Source organism: Nannospalax galili, unplaced genomic scaffold (assembly GCF_000622305.1).
Source record: "Nannospalax galili isolate Female #2095 unplaced genomic scaffold, S.galili_v1.0 scaffold83, whole genome shotgun sequence".
Taxonomy (NCBI): domain Eukaryota; kingdom Metazoa; phylum Chordata; class Mammalia; order Rodentia; family Spalacidae; genus Nannospalax; species Nannospalax galili.
The window spans coordinates 4,473,410-4,488,797 of record NW_008352659.1 but is presented as its reverse complement, the minus strand read 5'-3'; positions in this window follow the sequence as shown (position 1 = coordinate 4,488,797).

Sequence of the window (15,388 nt, the reverse complement as noted above, 5' to 3'; positions counted from 1 at the left end):
ATAAAATAACAAGATCTAGAATTCAAATTATAAGATCCCCAAAGCAAGAGAATGTTACAAACCTCATCAGAATAATAAATCCACAAACAAAGGAATAGAGAAGCTACTTAGTGACAGGAGGTTCATACAACAATAATAAATAATGTAATAATAAAGCTGAATTATACCAAAGACAAGAGATCTTCAGATCAGCAAGTTGTGTGCAACACTGAGTTGTGTGTCTAGCAAAACTGTATTTTCAGCATAAAAATGGCAGAGGGAGATTTCCATCACTGGACAGTCATTCAAACAACTTCAAAAAGCTCTTTGACAATAACTAGGTAGACATCATTGTGGATGTTAGTAAATTACCAAATAGCACAATTCTAAACCAATAGCAGCTCTATAAAATATTTGTGATAATGCTAACAGAAAATATATTATTATTTTTTATTTAATCAAGAATTTCATATAGGTAAACAGCATGTTTTGATCAAATTCACCCTTCCCTACAATATGCTTGTCTTTTCTAGAAATTAGAAGTATATGTGTCTACATAGTGTGTGGGACAAGAAGAAATCATAACCGACAGTTAAGAATGCCTAGAACTGAATATTATCTCAACACTTGATAGCCAGGTCCAGCGTGTGTGTGTGTGTGTGTGTGTGTATGTGTGTGCATGCACAGGCACAGCTACTTGGGAAGCTGAATCAGGAAGGTTATTTGAGGCCAGGATTTCCAGAACAGCCTCCATGGCATAGCAAGATCCAGTCTCCAAAAAATATGTAAATGAATAAATAAATGCATTTAAGCTGGATGTGCTGACACACACCTGTAATTCCAATACTCCAGAGACAAGGCGAGAAAGATCCTAAGTCTGAGTCCATTCTGGGCTAGATAGAGAATCCCTGAAACAATGAAAAGAAAAGAAGAAAAAGAAAAAAAACATGGACATGGAATCCTGTAGAAGTTGAAGTGTGAAAATAAAATTGATAGCCACAATTTTTTGTGTGCATGTGTCACACACAATGTCTTTTGGAGATAGAGTCTCCATATATATATATATATATATATATATATATATATATATATACATATCCTCCTGAATAGCCTGGAATTTAGGGTGATCCTCCTGGCCATGCCTCCTAAGTGTTGCAATTAGGGTCATTTGCTGGCACACTGGGTCACAAATTCTTGTATTCAAACAATGCAATTGCTGATATAAGCATTCCAGTTAAAATTTAGAAAAGTAATGTAATCATTCAATGCAATAAGTTAAACAGAAACTGGGAGAAGGCTCAGTCTTTAAAGTGCCTGTTTTGCATACATGAGTACTTGAGTTTGGATCCCCAGTATACACAAGCTGGGCACAGAAGTGCACATCTGTAATCTTAGTGCTGGGGGTGGTGACAGATACAAGCAGCTCCCTGGAGCTCACTGGCCAGTCTGCAAAGCTGAATCTGAGTTACCTCTAACCTCCACATGCATACACACACACACACACACACACACACACACACACACACACACTGTACATGTACCAGACACACATGAATGAAATTTTTTAATTAAAAAAGTTAGAAAAATAAGCTCAATGATAGCAGATATAAGAAAAATAATGATAAAAGTAAAAGTCAATGAAGTTGACAAAAATGCGTGATAAGAAATCAATAAAGTCAAATGTTAGTGTTTTCAAAACAGATTTAAAATAATAAACTTCTGGAGGCTGAAGAGATGGATCAGTGGCTGAGTATTCTATTCTTCCAGAGGATCTCATTTGGGCTCACAGAACTCATGCTGGGAAACTCACAATGCCTGTAACTCCAGCTGGTGGGGATCCAGTGCCCTCTTCTGGCCTCCATGGGCATATGCATACATGTGGCATTCATACAAACACATATATGCATAAGTAAAACTAAAAATAAAACCTAGAAATTCACAAAACTTGTGAAGAAAATAATCATAGTGACATAATCATATATATAACACATGATAAAGCATAAAACACATTACCACATGAACAACATACACCAATTTAAAACAGGTATTTTGAAAATATAATGTTTTAACATTGACTTAGAACAAAGATAATAAGCCCCAAATTATTAGAATATTTAATCAAAAACAAAAAGAAAGCAAGACTCAAGTAAATATTACCAAAATTTCATGATAGCCTATTTCATCCTTTAATGCCTTTTGTAAACAGAATGATGCCAGAATAAATGTGGTATCAAATCCAGCTAAGGACTCTAAAAGAAAGAGAATTTATCGGCAATTGTGAAAAATCTTAAAATTTCCAATTTTGATCCAGCAATTTGTTTATAAAACTGTGTGTATCATAAGCTAAAGTGACTACAAATGTAATGTAAAACATTTAAGAAGAGTAAATATATAGGTATTTAAAGCAAAAAGTATTTGATTATCTCAATAGTTACTGAAATATCATTTGGTATAATTTTACAAGTATTAACAAAAGGGGACAAGATAACAAAATAAAAAAATCAAAACTCTTAAGAATAGTGATATCCCTCCTTATCTTTATGAAATGTAATTTTAAAATAATCATAGCAAATATCATGGTCAACAGGAAGTTAAGCTACTCCCTATGATGCTCTAGCTGGGGAGGGTAAGAAGCACCAGTACTACCATTGTTATTAGGTATCTTAATGGAAATTCTAGTCAATGTGTTAAGAAAAGGATCGGAAATAAAAGGTATAATGATAGAAAAGAAAAAAATAATGCAGAGAGTTAATAGGAGGGAGTACATTGAAAACTCAAATAACTCTAAAAATAAGTCATAAAAATAAATAAAAGTCATTAAAACTAATTAACAAGAGCTTTCCAAAGTAGTTAGATATAACATCAATATACAAAAAACAATTCCATTAGATCAGAGAAAGAAAGGATACTTAAACTGAAAAGGAGTCAAATACCTCGATTTGCAAATGATGTAATTTTATATAGATAAAAAACTAAAGACTCCATCAAAAATTATTTGAATTGGTAAACAAACACAGTAAAGTAGCAAGATATAAAATTCGCATACAAAGATGAGTATAATTTTATATAGAAAATGAGAAACTTGACAAAAATGACATTGAAAAAGTGGTTCCATTCACACTAGCTACAAAAATAAAATGAAATAGGATAAATCTAGCCAACAAAGTGAGAGATCTCTTTAAAGAATGAGACACTGATGGGATGGATGGAAGAGAATACAGAAGCATCAAAAGGCATCCATTTATGGTTTTAAACAAGTAATATAGCTAAAATTTCCAGGCTATCAAAAGTGTTCTATGGATTTGATAAAATTCCTACCCAGATGCCAATAATATTCTTCCCAGAAATGCAAAACACAATCTTAAAAGTTCATGTGCAACCAAAAAGGACTCTTCCGAGGAGCCAAAGCAGTCCTACGCAAACAGAACCAAAAAGACAACCAAATCAATTACAAAATGATACTCATCAAAACAATGTGGTATTGCCATAAAATCAGAAATAGGACATTGGCTCAAAATGGAGAATCCAGAAATTAATTCACATATTCACAATTAAAAGACATTCAGTAAAAGTCTCCAGAAAACATACTGGAAATCCTACTGGAAATCTTCAGTAAGTGGTGCTAGGAAAGCCAAGTATTCATATGTAGAAGGATGAAATTATATGTGTTATACACAAATATGCAACATATGCAAATATAAACTAAAATGGATAAAAATCTAATTAGAAGGCCTGAAACTGTGAAACTATTAGACCAAAACACAAACACTGTAAAACATGAGTAAAGGCAAAGAATTTTGAGTAAGTCCCCAAGTCACAGATAACAAAACAAAAACAGACAGGTGGAATTAAATCGATCCAAAGCCTTTTGCACAGCAAAGAAAACAATCCACAGAGTAAAGAGAAAAATAAGAGAATGGGCAAAAATATTTCCAAACCTCTGATCCAACAAGAGATTCATATGCAGCAACTCTAAGGTGCTCAAAGTACTCAATAGCAACACAACAATTAACATTCTTTTTAAAATAGGCAAACATCTATAAATAGATGCTTCTCTAACATGAAAATGCTCAATACCACTATCATCAGAAAAATGCATTTCAAACCAAAATAAGATACCACCTCAGTGGTTAGAATGGTTATGACTAAGAAGAAAAACTGGGTCTGGAGAGATGGCTCAGCCATTAAGAGCACTGTCTACTCTTGCAGAAGAGCCAGGTTCAAATCTCTGCACCCACATAGCAGCAAATGACCATCCATAACTCCAGTTCCAGGGGTCCAACGCCCTCTTCTGTCCTCCAAGGGCACTACATGACACAGGTGCACTTACATACATGCAAGAATAACATACACTCATACACATAGTAGGTTTTTTTTAAAAGACAAACTAAAAAGGAAACACAGGGTCTGGGGAGAGGGCACAGTCAATAATGTGCTTGCTGTGCAAGTATGAGGACCGGAGTCTGATTGCCAGACTGCTGCACTCATGAGCTCCCAGCAACTGTGGTTGCCTGTACAAGATCAGCAGAAGGTCAAGCCAGTCAACAGTCTAGCATAGAGTGGGAAGGGGTCCATGAGCCCCTACCAGTACACCACTAACCGAGGAGTTGTGGACAGGTGATGACTTCCTGGGGAGGGAGTGGCTCCTGGTTGGTAGACCAAACTCCACATCTAGAAATATGTGGACAACACAGATTGGAGCTGGTATGTTATTAAATTAAAAAAAGAAGAGGACACAAAATTGAGGGATATGGAGGTGGGGTGGATCTGGGAAGAGTTATGGGGAGGAATTGGGTGTGAATATGACCAAAATACATTGTATGAAATCTTGAACGTTAATAAAAATATTTATAAAAATAAAAGTTAGACAGTGGAACATGCTCGTAATCTTAGTACTGGAGAGGCAGAGACAAGAAGATTCCTCAGGCTCAGTGGCCAGTCAGTCTAGCCAAATTGGCTAGCCCCAGGCCAGTAAGAGTCCCCCATCTCAAAACACACACACACACACACACACACACACACACACACACACACAAACAAACAAAAAACCCAAAAAACAAAGTGAAAAGTTCTTAAGGAATAAGACCTAAGACTGTGTCCCAGCCTTCATGTGCACATGCAGTCCAACATATACATGCATACACACATATACAAAATAAGAAATGTAGGCAAGGATGTAGAAAAGTGAAGCTTTCTAATTCACTGTTGGTAGGAATGTAAATTAGTACAGCTTTAATGGAAATGGAGTTGTATTCAAAATATAATAATAGATCCATCATAGGATATAGCAATGCTTCTTCTAGGCATATATTAATAGGAAATAAAGCCAGCATATGAAAGGGGTGCATTTCTATTTACATCGTGACTCTGTTCACAACAGCAAAGATACAGATCAACCAGGATAAAGATACAGATCACCAAGGGGGAATGAGTAATGAAGATGTGGTGCACAGGCAGAATACTAGTCAGAGAATATGAAATTCTTCATTTGCAAAAGCACGGATGGAAGTGGAGGACATGATGTCAAACAAAATAAGCCACAGGAAAAAATATTTCATGTTCTCAGTCATTTCTCCAAGTTAAGAAAAGGAAATATAGTGGTCTTTAGCGACTAGGAAGGTTAGGGACACATAGAGTTTAAATTTTAGGTACCAAAACACCTACAGGAGTTAGTCTTGGTGTCTTGCAGTACAATAGGGGAACTTAACCATGGTACAATTCATGGTACACTTTAACTAGAAGTATTTTTCATTTCCCCACACATAGAAAACATTACTATATGGAGAAGAGGGATTAATCTTTATTCGATCATTACACATTATCTGCATGTATTGGATTATAGTACTGCACCACATAAATATGTACAGATATTTCATATCAAATAGAAAAATTTTAAACTGCATCATCTGATAGCTATAATAAATATTCGTAAGATGTAAGTTAAATAAAAGAGTACCATGTCTAAAAAGAGCAAAAAATGAATTGCTAAGATAAAATTTTACAAATGATTTGCAATTTCTTCGTGGCGAAATGATAAAGATCTGTATTGAAAAGCTTTAAAGACAGAAGTAAATGCGAAATATTCCTTCCTAATAAAATGAAAGAGGTGAATTTCTAAAGATATCAGTTGTCCCATGTGGAGTTGCGGAGTCAAGGTAAGTTTTACAAAAACTATAATTGAGGTTTCGGCGGGGTTCTTTTTTTTAGGGAACGTAAACTGATTTCAAAATTTATATGAAAGATAAAACTCCTTCAATTATCAAGAAAACTCAAAAAAAATGGACAGAGAACATCCATAAGAGATATCAGAACTCATTTTAAGGAAAGATGATTAATGTAATGCCATTTTTGTGCAGAAAAAAAGTTAATTTGGAACAAAAATGAAGCACCTGGATAGAATCTCATCCATATATAAATACTTGCCATATGCCAGGAAGGAATATTTGATCATTGGAGGAGTTAGTTAATAAAGGGAATCATGGGCCAGGTGGTTCCACTTACAAAATAAATACGTAAAATTACATACCTATCTTACATCTTACTCATTATCCATTCCAGATTAATTAAATCCCTATGAATAAACTTTAGACAACTGTAATTTGGAAGAACAAAGAAAATATTTTGAGGTGCTGGATAGATGACTCAGTGGTTAAGGGCACTGGTTGCTCTTGCAGAGGACCCAGGGTAAGTTCCCAGCACTCACACATCAACTAATAACCATTTGTAACTTTAGTGCCAGTGGATTGGATGCCTTCTTTTGGCCTCTATGGGCATTGCATGAGACGGGTGCCCTTACATACATGCAGACAACACACTCATATGCATAAAAAAACCCTCCAAAAGAGCATTTTTATCAAGTTGTGTTAGGAAATAATTTCTTAAACAAAACTTTTAAATCACTCATTAAAAGAACTAGGCTTAACTACATTAAAAAAATGTCTTTTATTCCTCCCAGAATACCCAAAGAGAATTTAAGGCAAGGCATGTAGTGTGAAACATATTTGTGTTTGTGCTACACAAAGAATTAGTAACTGAAAAATATTATGAACTCTAAATTTGAAACTGCATTTTTAATAATTTTCAAAACTCTAAATATCACATCACACACATCTGTTAGAACAAATGAACAAATTCAGCAAAGCAGAAGTATGCAAAATTAATATACAATAATCTGTACACAAGCAGCGATCTATTCAAGGGGAAATAAAAACTATATTTACAATAGTACTGAAAATAACAAAATTAATTATAAACAAATGTGTCCAAGGTGGCAAAAGATTTGCACACTAGAAAATGTAAAACTCTCCTATAAAAATTGAGGAAGACCCAAATATATAGGAAGGCATCTGATATTCATGGGTTGGGAGACCAACTATCTTAAAATGCCAATATTGCCCAAAGTGATTCACAGATTTAATGCACTGAAATTTCCAATTACCATCAGAATTTCAAAAGCTTTTCTTGTAAAAAAATAATTTTGAATTCACAAAATTTATATGGAATCTAAAGCGACTCTCAGTAACCAAAACACTCTTGAAAAAACAAACAAACATGGAGGTCCCACACTTCATAGTTTAAAGTTATTCAAAGCTACAGAAATCAAAATGGTACAGTGCAGGCATAATTAAAATGGACAGAGTAATGGACTACACAAGAGAACAAATCTCCACAAAGTTCAAATAGCTTCATAGAAAGTCAATGCCATTACATAGGGAAAGCGCAGTTCCTTCACCAAATGTGGGGAAAATCAGATATCCACATGTAAAAGGATGAATTTGAACCCTTATAACACCCAGGAATTAATTCAAAATTGGTCAGAATAAGATTTAACCATAATATCTGATATTATATATCCCTCAAGAAACACCAGAGAAAAGCTTCATTATAGTGGGTTTCACAATGATTTCTTGACTCTTACACCAATCATGTAGTTAACAAAAATGAAAAGACAAATTTGACTGTATTAAAGGACATAACAGATTGAAAAGACAATCTGTAGAGTGGAGCATCTGCAAATAATATATTTGATAAAGGGACAAAATACTTCAAATATATAAAGAGCTCATAAATTCAACAAGAGAAATAAATTTCATTTTTTTAAATGACTGAAGGACTTCAGTAGGCATTTCTATATAAAAAAAACGAAACAAATGGCCAACGAGCCTATGAAATATGCTCAACACCATTAATTTTTAGGAAAATCAAAACTACAATAAGATTTCAACTCATACACATTATAATGACTACTATTTTTTTAGCAAAATAAATAAAGTATTGGCAAGGATGCAGAGATGTAGAGAAATTGGAATTCAGGCGTTATTGGTGATTATGTAAAATGGCACAGTGGTCATGGAAAATGGGATGCTGGTTTCTTGACAAACTAAAAGTTGTGACTGGAGAGATCACTTAGTGGTGAAGAACATTTTCTGCTCTGACTTTGGCTCCTGGCACTCACGATGGGTGGTTCCAGCTTCAGGGGATCTGAAACTTTCTTTTGGCTTCTTTGTGGGTGCAGGCGCATGCGCGCGTGCACACACACACACATTCACTCACTCACTCAAATAAGAATAAAATAACTTCATAATAAAAGCAAAGCTAAAAGTAGAATTACTACATGATGTAGCAATTCTACTTAAAGAGGAGAAAGCAGCATCTCAAAGAAATATTTGAACACATATATCCACAAAAACATCTTTGTCAATAGTCAAAAGATGGAAGCTACCCAGATGTCAACCCTGGATAAATGGAAATACCATCATATGATAGTATATGGGCTTACCGTTAACAGGAAGGAAATTCTGATACATGCTGCATGTATGAAACATGAGAACATTATGTTAAGTGAAATAAACCAATCACAAATACAATTTATTGGGAGTAGTGAAATTTGGAGCCAGGAAGAATAGAATCTTTCCAGGGTCTGAGGGAAGGAGAAAATGGACAAATGGACAATTTATTGAATACTGAGTATCAGCTTTGCAAGATGAAAAAGTTCTCAAGATTGGCTATGCAGCCTTAAGAATACAGTTAACATCACTGAATTGTAAAATGATAAATTTTATGTTATATGTATTTTACCACAATTAAACAAAACATGATGCAAACTGGACATGGTGGCACATGCCTTTAGTCCTAACACTCATGTTGCAGTGACAGATGGATCTCTGTGAGTTTGTGGCCAGCCTGGTCTATATACAGAGTTCCAGGCTAGTCAAAGCTACATAGTGAGAGGCCTGCTGTAAAAATAAATAACAGAGTAATTAATTAATTATTTTAAAATATGGTACAAAATGCAAAGAGGATTTTCACAGAAAAGTTATTATAATGGCAAATAAAAATATGGATGAATGATTAAATTAATTAGCAATCACAGATACATAATCACCACAATAAGACACGTCACATTCACTAAGTTCCAAAAGTTAAGTGTGACAGGGCTAAGTGCTGATAGGACTGTGGAATGCAGGAAGTCTTATATAGGACCACCCCCACGACATGTAGGTTTCTGAGAAAATAAGTGTTTCAAGGACTCTGTCCATATAAATGAGTAGGGCCACCAAAAAACTTCTTGCCAGCACTGTAGTGGCAGCCCAATATCATAAAATTCTGTGAAAACTCTGCCTTGGCCAGCAAAAGCAATGTTCCAGCCAGGTGAACCCTGGAACAGGGACTCCTATCTTGGAAGCACCAGGAAAACCCCATAGGTAAGAGGCATGGTGGGAACTCCTCACCAGTCTTTGTGTATGGCAAGGGGACTGGGGAAAGAGTGGATTACAGGACCATAGAGTGCCCCAAAGAACTAAGGCACAGGCTACATTGACCAGACAACACCCCTGGTCCTAGTCAGGCTTACGCACTAGAGGGGGACTTTAAAACTTTTCAGAAAGGTTGTCCACAGTGTACAAACCCATGAGGTGTGACTTGGGCAAAGACCTCCTACCTTGATCTAAATGCAAGTGCGGTTCTGTAGGTAGACAATGCATCCTTGTAACCTTGGAAAAGCATTTGCCTTTATCTTGTAAATCTGAATCACACATTGCTTCTGACCTGGCTTTCATACTCTGTAAGTGGTTAGTGAATCTCCCTATGTTTCTCATAGCAGTCATTCATAAGACTATTCATTCAGCATTACTCACGATGAGATAAAATGGAAATAACTGAATGTTCATCTACATTAGTAAAGATGAATAAATTTTAGGATGTTCACATCATAGACTATTAAAAGTTCCAGGACATGTTAGGCACATAACAATGACATGTTAGGCATGTAATAAGTGCAAAATGCCCTTGAAGACTATATGTAAGATGGTTCATTCTCCATAAAAGTGCAAAAGAACAAAATTAAACATTGTGGGTAATGTGCATGTTCACACACACACACACACACACACACACACACAGAACATCTGCCGGTTAGCACGTTCAATGGGATGTCTTCCTCAATCACCTTCCACCACAGGTTTTTTTTTTTTTTTTTTTAGACATTGTGTCCCTGTAATCCCAGCTGGCCTGACACTGAGTATGTATACCAGGCTGACTTTGATCTCAGAGAGTATCTACCTGCCTCTGCCTCCAAGAGCTGGGATTAAAGGCATGGGCTACCACACCCATCTCAAGGATGCAGTTTTTAAACAGTCAGCAAAATGGCAGGTTACAATATTAGCATATTCAAATCAGTAGCTTTCCTATATACCAAAGACCAACATACTGAGAAGGAAATCAGGGAAACAATCCTATTCACAATAACCTAAACAAAACAACAATAACAACAAAAAACTTACAATACCCAACCAAGGAAGCAAAAGACCTATACAGTGAAAACTTTAAAACACCAAAGAAGAAAATAAAAATTAAAAAGCCTTCAACTGAGAGTTTCCCAAATGCGCATTATTTCTATTACTTTTATTAACCAACATGATTAGAGTCCTTGGAAAGCCAGAAATGTCCAACTGTGGCGACAACTGAATTTTATTAATGTGGTTTCCCAAGAGTGTAGGATAAGATGACATGCGGTTCTGTCTTTTCATTTCAATGGCACGTAGGAGGAGACTACATTCAATCTTTCACTGCTCGAAGAATAGGAGGAAGGATATTTGGTACCATGCCAACTGTCCAAATCTGACTGTCCTCAGTAGCTCATTCCCTTGCTTGACGATCCTGGTGGGCACATATAATTTTCCGTTCCAGACATTCAGGCCTCTTCAGAAAAAAGCACGCACTTTCTTTGTGGCTGTCTGCCTAAATATTATGCATGATTTCCTTGCCCACAGCCTATCTCTTCACTCAAAACCTAAACTGTGAGTGAGAAATTATGTGCAAATTGCCCACTGTGCCTCATGGTGATCAGCCCTGGGATTTGAAGACCCAAAGATGTCAACTGAGAGCTGCATGAGAAGCTGCTCTGGCCCTTTGATCAAACGTGTAACTTAAGAAACCAGCCATGCATGATCACACGTCCCCCACCCCACGTAGCAAGAAGACTCCAGAAACTGTGGCACTCATGTTCTCCTGGCTGAACAGACTCTGAAACTGGGTTTCTTGGATGTGTCAGCAAAGCTCGTTCATTCCCAATTCAAGTCAACAGATATTTACTGAGATTTATTGAGTGTTGCTTACAGTTCTGGGACTGTGTGGCTGAAGACAAGGGGAAAAAAGACGAATCTGAAATTATTCTCTGTCCTGAAGGTAGTTGAGAGGGAGACAATATTAAAAACAAAAACGCAGGCTCCCTTCCCAGGCCCCGGAGTCATTTTGTTGGGTGGGCCCAGGCCAACCACTTTGTCTGGAGCTCCGTTTCCTCATTCATAAGATAACGTGTTGGGATAGTTTTGAAAGTTCCTTCTAAAATTAAAACTTGATGTTTACGTGACTGTGAATGAGCAGAGAATTTTATGATCGCAGACCATAAAGGTCATCTAGTCATACAGCTCTCTAGTTTCCAAAGTACAAACTGATACCTCAAAAATAAATGATGGCACTAGCTCAAGGTCACACAGCTACAAGACAAGAGTCCTGGGAAGAGAGGAGACACAGGGGAGAAGGTGTAACTGGGTCCTTGGGGTACAATGTGCCTGAGTGTATTGCCTGCATCTCAGTAAGTGCACCCTTGTCATGCGATGCCCACGGAGGCCAAAAGAGGGCATCAGATCCCCTGGAATGACTTATGGGCAGTTGTTAGTTGCCATGTGAGTACTGGGATTTAAACCTGGGTCTTCTGCAAGAACAACCAGTGCTCTTAACTGCTGAGCCATCTCTCCAGCCCCAGAGGTTTCTGTTTATGATAGACTGTAGGCTGTGGGCTATATCAGAACACTATTGCACAGTGAGAAATTCACCTACAAGAGCAAGGAGGAAACGCTGACCTGTGGATGAAGGGAATTATATAATGAATTGTATCCAAAGGACCAACTTGACCAGGGAGTGTTTGCTTTTAATACAGCGAAAGATACTGAGTCAACTTAAAACAGGGATGGATTGATACTGAAGCATTTACTATTCCAGGAATGAAAGCTGCCTGTCTACCCCTCTTGTTGACCTTGATAAATCAATAGCACTTATATCCTATTACTGTCTCACTGTTATTTTGCTAGTGTTCTCTCCCAATATTAACCCGAGTTAACAAAAGATAGAACATGAGTTTGTTTAACCTATGAATAGTAGCCGTTGTACACATGATAAACTATGTGAGGAGAGCTTACACAAGACACTGACAGACAGGATAATTCTGCTGGATTTGTGACATAGTCTTTAATATTAGGACATAGGAGGTGGATATAGAGATAAATCTTAAGGAACTTTCTAGACATGTTAGGGCAGGCTGAAACCTCTCTTCCAGTCATGGGAATTGAATCAATTAGCTATTGCTACATAACAAAATATTCCAAATTCAGTGGCATAAAACAGCAATCATTCATTAGCCTGTGTTCTGTATCTATGGGTTGGATTCATCTCTACTGGGCTTGTTTGTGTGTCTGAGTGTTGTGTGGGGTCCCACTTCTGAACCAGGTTCAGCTAGGGCACATTTGTGTGACAGCTCCAGACTTCTTCCTCCTCCCAGTGGGCAGGCTAGCCCTGGGACAGCTTTCCTATGGAATTGGAAGAAACTAAAGATAATAAGTAAAAGCAAGTCTCTCAAGGCCTGTGCTTGGAACATACATTCTCGGTCTCTTCATTTCGCTGGCCAAGAGCACAGGACTGAGCACAAATTCAAGTGGAAATTCAAACTCTGCAAAGACACAGGATGGACATACGTATACTGGGAAAGTGATACATTTAACCATTAATGGAATACACAGTAAGAACTGAAAAAGAGCAGCACTTTGTAAGTATTGTAAATATCAAGACTCAATTTTGAGAGTCAAGTAAAAAGAAGAATGCAAATATTTTGAGATGAATCTTTACTACAAAAATATTATGTTTATGAATTTGGAGTTTCTTAGTCCTTTGAAGTGTACCCAAGCAACTCAAACTAAAAATTTGAAATGCAGGAGAGGAGAAGGTGGTGGGAAAGGGTCAGCCACCGCCTAGTAGGTACAAAAATGCAGTAAGGACACCTGCTGCTTCATATTCTCATAAAAATGCAAAACAGAAGAAAAAGAGAAAATGCCTTTATGTAACAGCACCATGTATTTTTTGAAAATTAAAATTAATTTAAAAATTATGTATAAAGAAATTAAATTAAACTACAGTTGTTAGGCGTAATTGGCCAAGATGGTCAGACATTACATTCCCCTATCAATAGATGGACATCTGACTGTCTGCAAGTCCGGAAGGTCAATCTATTGAGAACAGGGACTGTTCTACCATACGGTTAAAAGAACTGAGACCACAAAGTATTAAATCCAGGGCCAAAGTATACAGGAACGGAAGAGCTCTGTGCAGGTGGGTATTCCAGAACAAACCACACTTAAATCTTTTCTTGGCAGTATTTTCATTAAATACAATACTTTATGAATTCTAACTTTATTGCTTCATTAGCATGGTGGCAGGAAATTATATTTCACTTTTCAAAATAAGATTATTGGTCTCTTCTTTAATAGCCTATTGCTTCTGGAGAGGTCACAAGCAGTGAGAGGTGGCGGAGCCCGCAGAACAGAGCCAAGACACTAGTGAAGAACCCAGATTTCTAAATACTTATTATTTTTATTTTATATCTATGAGTGTATGGCCTGCATGTATGTAGATGCACCTGTGCCATGCAATGCCCACGGAGTTCAGAAGAGGGTGTTGGATTCCCCTGGAACTGGAGTTAGGGACGGTTGTTAACCACCATGTGAGTGCTGGGAGTCAAATCTGGGTCCTCTACAAGAGCGGCCAGTGCTCTTAACCACTGAGCCAGCTCTCCAGCCCCAAGAACCCAGATTTCTATAAGGCAGAATAGAGCCACACCTTCGTGCTCTCTCATGTCCCACACCGTAACCTAACTTACCTCAGCTGGCCAAGGGGAAGAGGGAAGGTGTAGTGACACCCCAGTTATGGCTGTTTGGTACAATTGACAAAGGAATCTTAAACAAGACCAATGGACAAGCAGGACACCTACTGAGTGAATAGCTTTTCCAAAACACAGACTAGGTAGTCTATGTTAGGAAGTGACTTGTTAAATGAAGGAAGCAAACGAATATCCATTGTATTGAATCTTTTTTTTCTTTGTTAAGTCAAATTAGATGGATTGTTTGTGAAAATGTCGTCTTTAAAAAGTAAGGAAGTTAAATGACAATATGTCATTTAACATCTGTGATGGTTAAGCATGATTGCCAACTTGATGGGACTTGGAATCAATCAGGAGACATACTTCTGGGGGTGGGGGTCTGTGAAGACATTTCCAGAAGAGGTTAACTGAGGTAAGGAAGACCTATCCTCAGAGTGGGCCGTACCTTCCAGAGGGTGACTGAGATGCAAAGGGATCCAAGGAAACAGCAGTGCCGCCCACCCACCTACCTTCCCTTCCACCCTAGCAAGTGTGTCTCTCCCAGATGCTGTTACCATCCTTCAACTGACATCAGTCTCCAGTTTCCAACTTGGCCTGGATAGCAGTGACTCTAGGCATCCTCTAGGCCTTCAGAACCATGTTGAGACTGCTGAAGCATCTAGCATCATGACTTTAAAACTACTCGTTTATCATCCTCTCCAGTGTGCAAACAGCCATTGTTAGACCACTCAGCCCCTACTGTGTGAGACAATATAATAAATAATGAATAGACATTCTGTTGGTTCTGTTGCTCTAGAGGGCCCTAATACACCACCTGATAAAAGTCTTCCCTCATCTATGAAACCAGAACTCAGGGTAGGAGCATTTGGTCCTTGTAATACCCTTGTTGAAATTCTTTTTTAAAATCTAGTTGTTGATTATTATTGTATATGTGTCCGTGTCTGTTTGTCTGTATGTCTATCTATATGATATGTATGAGTA